Genomic DNA, 8,607 nt, shown 5'->3' on the forward strand with positions numbered 1-8,607 from the left:
GTTTCTCCATGCCAGCAATGAATTTTCCCAGCTCCTCTCACCTGTATACCTGCTAACAGTATATTTTTTTAACAGTTGTTAAAAAAAATGATCAGTTTTTAAAAAAATTAAAATAATCTATTAGGATCTGATATGTCTTAAGAGTGTTATAGTGATGGCAGTTACCTTCTAGGTTACACAGTGTCCAAATTACTGTGACAGGAACCATAATTCTACCTTTTTGGGTGTGTGCATGTATTTACAAGGGGGAGAGAATCAGGTAAATGATTACTGAGATTAGCATTTATAGCAACTATGTAGATGTCAGTATAAATACATTTTGGGTTCTTATGTATAAATAATCTTCTAAGATCATTGTTTTTATTGTTGACACTTTCCTGCAGGTTTCTGAGACACATTTAAAATTCAATCTGTTGCCTTGAGTATTTTTCATGATCTGGCAGCATAATAAAAAACTTTCTTTTAGAAGGACTGGAATCAAAGCCATGAAAAAAAGTTAAAGTTGTGGGGAAAAATGATTTTTTTCCTTTAACCTTGGAGGCTTCCTATTTCTTTGTGGAGAGATTTTATTCGGAAAGGGACAGCAGTAATATGCTCTGATTGACGATGATCCCGGCTTCCCCAAACACTAGCTGAATGTTTGGGGCAAATTCCTGACCCTTTCTGGTGCCCCATTTCTCATTATAAAATGAGAATAATAACCAGGTCACCTTCTTATTTCCCAGTACCAGTTACTTTCCCCTTTCTTAGATATGATTGGCATTTTTATAAAAATATATTTTAGTGCTTGTCTCTCCCTTGGGTTCTAGCATGGTTTTGTGTATATCAAACGCTGACAAAATGCCCATCTCCCTTTTGTCCCCAAACGCCTGATTTGATGTGACCTTTTTGGTGGGGGGAGGAAGGATGAAGGAGAACTGTAGAGGTTTTGGAAGCTTCACTCTATGAATTAATACTTCTGCTTCAGCATAATGTTGGTATTTGATCAAAGGTAAAAAGCTTCAAGCTTTTAATGTCCTGCTGACACCAGTATCAACAAAGCATTGAAGCGGAAGCTTTCTGGCAGCTGATTAGAGGGAGATTTTATTTCACTAGCTTTAAGACTAAGTATACCTTTTAGTAGCTCTTTCTCAAGGATAAGCTGCATTGTGTATTATAAATCAAATTCAAGAGCTTTAATAAAGAACTCTTGATAATTTGGTAATATATTATCACTATGTTTTGGAAAGGCGATAAATGACTGCTTTTTATAGTGTAATTTAAAATAATAATATGGATTATAGTTGTGTTCAGTCATGAAAGTATAATTTAACAGTTTGGGCTCATAGTAACCTTTTTTCCCCCTTTGGATAGTGTCCACTCTTATTTTAGCTCGAGAATGGCTTACTTGGGAATGATTTATTATGCTTGCTTTTAGAGTCTAGTAGGGCTGAACATGTGTTTAATAGGAATTTTATGTTGTTGTGTTAGAAAAGCTTCACACAAAAATGAAATTGAAAGCTGGAAAATAAAAACTGCTAGAAGCGAGCCATTCCAACCTCAGGAGTGGGTTCCCTGTTTGCAAGCTTGCTGTGTCAGTCGGGGCTCTCCAGGGAATGGGAGGCTCACTGGGAGGGGTAATAGAAGAGTGTTTCATGAAAGGACTACTGTGTATTAATAAGGGGCCGAGAAGGTTAAGGGAAGTAACAAGGAATGGTGACACCACCACCCCCAACTCCATGCAGCAGGGAGCCTTCACCACCCTGGGCCTGAAGAGGCAAGTGGGCTGCTGTTCCTGGGTCTGGAAAACATCATGGCCCCAGGAAAGGAATGTGGCCAATGCCAAGTTGCAGGAAGGCAAGGAGGGACCAGGGGTATCAATATCTCCAACCTTTCCTTTTTACTACCTTCAAGTCTGCTTTCCAACCCTCCCATTGGGCTGACCCCAATTGCAGCCAGAGGACAAGGTCATCAAAAGACATCATCTGAGGCCCAGAGCAGGTGAAGAAGGGTGGAGTGTGGATTTGGAGGAATAGCTAGCTCCCATACAAGCATGAGAGTGAGGAAGGATGATCAACACTGATACTAAAGGACTTGGCATTTACATTTGATAGAGATTAGGTTATTAACTATGAAATGTCCAATTTCCTTAAGTACTAAGTTTGACAGTTGATATCTCTGACATTTCACTTTGACACTTCTTGTTTTATTTTTATTGTGAAGGTACATCCTCATTCTTTCAAATGCATGATTTGGCTTGTGATTATCTTTCACATATTTTTTCAGAGCAATTTTTGTGACTAGCACTTCTTCCAGGATTTGGACCACTTCTTGCAAGGAAAAAGATTCAATTCTCAACAAGCTGTGGAAAACGCCTTTCGTGATTTCATCGCCATTCGCTCTCCAGGCTTCTTCTTGGCATAAACAAGCTACTATAAGATGGCAAAACTGTGTCGATAGTTTAGGCGCATACTTTGAGTAATTGTACTGCTTCTCCTTTGAGATGTAATACACTACACTATTGATTCCTAAATCAGATATTTCATATTTAATGACCTAATATGTGATGAATTAGAATCTAAACTCAAGGATCTTCTAGTTCCAATTTTTCTGCTTTCTAGCCATTACTGGTTAAAAAAAGAGGCTCTTTTAAAGCTCTCTTTTTTCCTGATGTTATGTGACTTTCAGAACTGTTTTATCTCTTTGATCAGGTTAGAATGCAACTCACTGGCTTTTAATAAGAATGTATTGTTCTCTAGGAACATGGAACAAAACAGAAACAACCCACTTCTTGCTATTATCCAGGACCATCAGAGGAAGTTTTGCCATTTATGAGATTCATCAAAAAAAAAGAGCAAATGGGTAACTTTGCTTTTAGTTGTTTGTTGATTATTTTGGAAAACTCCTCTGGGGTTCCTGATCTCCCTCCCACACCTCCTTCCTTCAACTACCCACTTTCAGAGCTCTCCTGGGGGCTCCTTTTCTGCTCCACAGACCTATTTGGGTTCCAATGCATAATTGCAACTGTATCTCACCTTCCCAGGTGTCTGAGTCAGGTGAGAAGCGTATTTGCTCTTCTGTTTTTATGGCCCAATAGCATGGTCTCTTTCATCATCCCTGGTCTACCATGCCCCCCATTCCTCTTACCTTGTCCTCTCTTGCAGTGCTCTGGGGTCAGCCCTGCTGCAGGCAGCTCAGGATACTGGTGAGAGCTCTGAACTGGGAATCATGAGATTAGGTTCTCACATATTGCCACAAATTAGCCATATATCACTGGTAAAATCAAAGGCTATTTCTAAGTCTCGCTTTTGTCATCTGTAAAATGGTGCTTGAAACAGATTTGTGAACTCTCAAATACTACCATGAAATAAGTTGGATGAGAGCTGGTGGAAGTGTCCTAGTTGCCTTTAAAAGAAAGGAAGGCTGTGTGGATATGGGCTGGACCTTGAAGGTCACCAGTATGTCCCAGACCTGGTTCATGGTTTCAAAACAGCCACAGAAACTTAGTCTTTTCTGGGACCAGAGGATGTCATGTCTTGGCTCACTCTACCTAAACATGTGCACAAGCAAACTAGATAGTGTAATGCCAAACTATGATTATTCTGCCTTCCAAGTAAGCATAGTGTCCTTGTTCTGGAATCACTGCACCAGGACAAGTCCCTCAGGTCTTGACCCCTTTCCTATGAGATGCCCACACCCATGCACCTACTACAGCAACGATCCAGAGCCACCACTGCCCCAACACAATCAACACAATCCCCAGAACTGAGTAGATATCACGATGCCAATTTATTTATTTACAATGAGAAATTTAAGACAAGAAGACTCACACAATCAGCATCCTCCCTCAAGCTGCACAGGAAATTTAATCACAATCATAAGCCATTTCCTTTATCATAGGCAATCACTCTCCGAGGGGCCTAATATTCTCAAAGTCTGGGAGATCAGATATTCTCTCGACACTAGACAGACAGACCTACAGTGAGGACCTAAATCCTAACTAGAGATTTTTGGTGAGCATGGAAATGAAACAAAGGAAGTTATGCTTATGGTAGAAGGGAAGTTGTTCTAATCATGCGTCCATCTCACCACAAGGATGTCCTTGGATCTCTAAAATCCTTTGGCCATATTTGTAGGAGCCTTGCCTGTGAAAGTCCAAGTCCCGCTTTCCCCAAACCGCTGAGGATGTCTGTCTCTGACCCTGCTTCCATGGGGGACTGTTTTCTCTCCCATCCCCTTCCTCAGCACCTTCTTGCTTTCCATCTTCAGACACGAATCACATTACAATCTGGACAGGCAACCTGGAGAGCTATTCTCTCTCTTTCTTGCTTATTTATAATGTTCAGATCCATTCTGTGTGGATTGCAGAGAGTTAAATTCTGAGAGAAAGTCTCATTTCCCGTACTTGGAGTAAGTCTCAAACACTAACAGTGGATGAAGAATCTTATGACCTAACCGCCCTGTTGAATCAGTCCCGCTGTCTGTGAAGTGAAGGGGTCCAGCCTGCTGTGCCCCCCTTTCCCTCGTATGCTTAGCACGAGTTGGTTATGTTTATTCCCAAATCCATTTATGCCAGTTGTACTAGGTATATAATTTTGCAGTTTAATTATAAAACATAAAACAGGAGTCCGAAAAGAGAATTCTTTTATGAAACCTAAGCTAAAAGCTTTGCGAAGTCTCAATAAATGTAACTAAAAGTTCTGTTGGGCAGACAATAATAAATATTGGGGAAAATTACATAAATTTAGGGCTTGCACTGAGACTGGTCTACAGCTATGTTTAAATTTTCACCCACTAAAGATGCTGAAACTGTAGATTGTGAACACCACCTCATGGGTATGCTTTATGTGTGTGCAGAGATGGGGCTTTTCTTTTGCACCTGTAGGTGTCATCTGCAGTGAGAGGGGAGTAAACAGTTTTTTGTCTGATCAGAGGAGCCCTTGCTGAAGGACTACAACACCAGGGGCTTGGGTAAATGCTACATCTATTGATATGAAGGCACGCTCAGTCTTAAGCAAGTTCCTCATCCTCCGCAGAACCACATTTTGAATCAGGAACTCCAAAGCCCTTGGTGACTCACTGAGGTGATACTTCCTGTAAAGTCCCTCCTCCTTTCTGTGAGTTTTTCCTTGTTCTGCCTTCTGGCTCTACGTCTGCCCCTCCAGCCCCCCACTCCCCCACCCCTGGTTCCAGTCCAGTGTCTGCAAGGGCAAGAGCCCTGCTGATTCCTAAATCCATGAGTTGTGTTTCCAGCTCCTACCAAGTTTTATCTTTCTAAAAAGATAAAGAACAAAGTTTAAATAATCTCAGGGAACACGATCTCATAAGTAGAGACTCAAAGAGCTCAAGATAATTTATAGATCACCTTGTGGAGACAATAATAAAGTCATAATTTCAGGGTTGGAGAAGGGGCAGGAGGAAACATAAAAATGGTGTTTTAATAATTTGCCATATTAAATTCAACATATATTTATTTGAAAAATATTCAGGAAAATATACATTGAATCTAATGTGAAAAAGAGGTTTAATGGGAGAAACGGAAAAGAGCATTTTATATTAATTTTGAAAATCAATTTCCATTAATAAGTAGAAGTACAGGAAACAAATTGAAAAAAGCATAGATCAGGATGTCTTTTTTTTTTCCAGAAAAAAAGATGATATAGCTGTTCATAATTACAAGAAATGGATGATTATATTTTAAATGAGTTAACTTTGGTCCATCACGCTTACTTCATGGTGTGAAGAAAACAGCACTTGAATGATTTTTTCCCTTAATTTGTTCTAAATTACACCAAAGTGCTCTGCAAGAAGCAAGTGCTTATGTTAATTAACTCAGAGTAAAGAAGGTCACTGGTATACATAGGGCTCATTTCGTGGTTTCAGTTATACATTTTCTTCCGCAATTAAAGTTATCATTAGGCATGATAAGCACATACAGATTTTTACTTTTTTTATCCAGAATTTCAGATTTAGGCACACTTTTAAATTTTTCTTTAAAAAAATTTTGGTCCCAAACTAAACTTGCTTTCTAACTAACTCAAAAATATCATTTCCTGCTATTTAATGGGCATCACTTATCCTGTCAAGCCTCTTTCTCTACCTCTGATAGAATTAATCAGTACCCTTTCTTTTTCTTATTCTGTCCCTCTTATTATTTGTGTCACACTATATAACACTTATTAACTGCATGTTCCTCTCCTTCTGAGACCGGGTTCCCTGAGGGAAGAGATGGGGTTTTACTCGTATTTCCAGCCTCAGAGCCCAGGACACCCTCTGGGCCACAGTAGGCCCTAAATAAATGTTTACTGGTCAGAATTGCTTATTGATACACATTAAGTGCTGCACATATACAAAATAGTGCTTGCTAAGACAGGTCAAAGTATGTTAGACTTCCTCATTTAGGTTTTCATTCTCTAAATTAGGGTTTGACAAACTTCCTGTAAAGGGCCAGACAGTAAATATTTCAGGCTTTGCAGGCTGTTCCGTCTCTGTTGCAACCACTCAGCTCTATCGTTGTGGCATGAAAGCGGTCATGTACATATGTAAATGAACCAGGAAGGCAGTGTTCCAATAACTTTATTTACCAAAATGGGACAGCAGGCTGGATTTGGCCCTGCCAAGCCCTGCTCTAAGTCCCTATTTTGAAAGGTGGGAAAGAGGGAATAAAGATCCCAACCATCTAGTGTGATAATCACTCCAATCAAAGTTTTTTTATAAATGTTGGCAATAAGAATTATCATGTACATAACATTTTTGAGCTATCTTCCAGTATTTGTTTTCTAAGAACAAAGAGGAAACTAAGCGAATTTCCGCCCCTGCCGCATACCCTGTCTATTATTAAGACTGAGCCATGAGGTTGTAGGGGATAAACAGGAGTATGAGAATTAGAGACGCTGACAAGACCGGGAGGTGATATGAAAGAAGGATGCAAAGGAAAGAGTAAATGGAAGTCAGTGTGGCCTGCAGCAAGACATGTCTGGGTCCAAGTCCTCCAGTGGGTGGGGTGCTAGGCAGGTTGGAAACCAGCTGAATTTTTTCCCTGCGTCTCATCTGGGACAGAAGAGAAAAGATTTCCTACAGCAGTGGTCCTCAAACTTTCTGCTTGCATACAAAACTCCTACAGAAATTTTGAAAAACTATACATCCTTTCATACATTTCCATGTTGATAGCTAAATTTTTTAATAATGAGGATGCAATTTTCAGCATATTATGAATGATGACATTTAAAAATAAAAGTGTCACCCTTTTAATATATACAATGGAATCTAATATCATAGTGCGTTTTTTTTTTTTTTTTTGAGACAGAGTCTCACTCTTTTGCCCTGGCTAGGGTGAGTGCCGTGGTGTTATCCTAGCTCACAGCAACCTCAAACTCCTGGGCTCAAGTGATCCTCCTGCCTCAGCCTCCCAGGTAGCTGGGACTACAGGCATGCGCCACCATGCCCAGCTAATTTTTTCTATATATTTTTAGTTGTCCTATTAATTTCTTTCTATTTTTAGTAGAGACGGGGTTTCGCTCTTGCTCTGGCTGGTTTCGAACTCCTGACCTCAAACAATCCGCCCGCCTCGGCCTCCCAGAGTGCTAGGATTACAGGCGTGAGCCACCGCGCCTGGCCCATAGTACGTTTTTAACTTTTTATGTTGAAATGATTTTAGGTTTACAGAAAAGTTGCCAACCTAGTACAAAAAGTTCCTGCTATACCCTTGCCCAGCTTCCTCTAATGGTGCATCTCACGAAACCATAGTACAGTCACTAAAACAAAGAAATTAATATTGGTGCAATATTATTTAGCTACAGACTTTATTTTACTTTCACATTTTCCCATAATGTCCATTTTCTGTTCTAGGATTCCACCTTGCACTTAGTTGTCATGTCTCCTTAGCCTCCACTCTCTGACATTTCCTCAGTCTTTCCTTATTTTTCATGAGCTGGACACGTTTGAAGTAGTCAATTATTTTATTTTGTAGATGTTCCTCAATCGAGATTTGTCTGATGCTATTTCGTGATTCGATTGAGATTATGCATTATTGGGAGGATATCAAAGAAGTCATGTAACCTTCTCAGTGCATCATATGAGGGGGTGCATGACGCTGCTGTGACTTATTACTGCTTATGTTCCCTTGATCACGCGATTAAAGAGGTTTTTCTACTGTGAAGTTATGACTCTCCCATTGTAGCTGGTGACTATCTTGGGGGAGACACTTTAAGGTTATGCAAATATCCTGTTTTTCCTCATTCACCCACTAATTTTGGCACCCACTGGTAAATCTTGCCAACAACAGTTATTACTTTTCTGTTTGTCTAATGGTGATTTTTGTGTCTCTCATTTCTCCTGCATTTATTTGTGAGCACCTCCTTATTTCCCGGCACCCCAAGATGTTCCCAGTTTCATCTTGGATTGTTCCTCCCCAAGACCTGGAATCAACTACTTCTCAAAGGACACTAATTCCTTCAATTGGAGATACTATAACAATTTGACTTCTGTCATAATCTATTTAAAAATAGAAATACACACAAATAATCTCTTTAGCAGTTAGAGACACTACTTTGTTCTTTTTTCTCTTTAATCTTGGTATTTACATTCAAATCCCCCACAGAATTTTATCCTAATGTAATATATTTTTAT

The sequence above is a fragment of the Propithecus coquereli genome, unplaced genomic scaffold (genome assembly GCF_000956105.1).
Source record: "Propithecus coquereli isolate 6110/MARCELLA unplaced genomic scaffold, Pcoq_1.0 Scaffold49, whole genome shotgun sequence".
NCBI classification, from domain to species: Eukaryota; Metazoa; Chordata; class Mammalia; order Primates; family Indriidae; genus Propithecus; species Propithecus coquereli.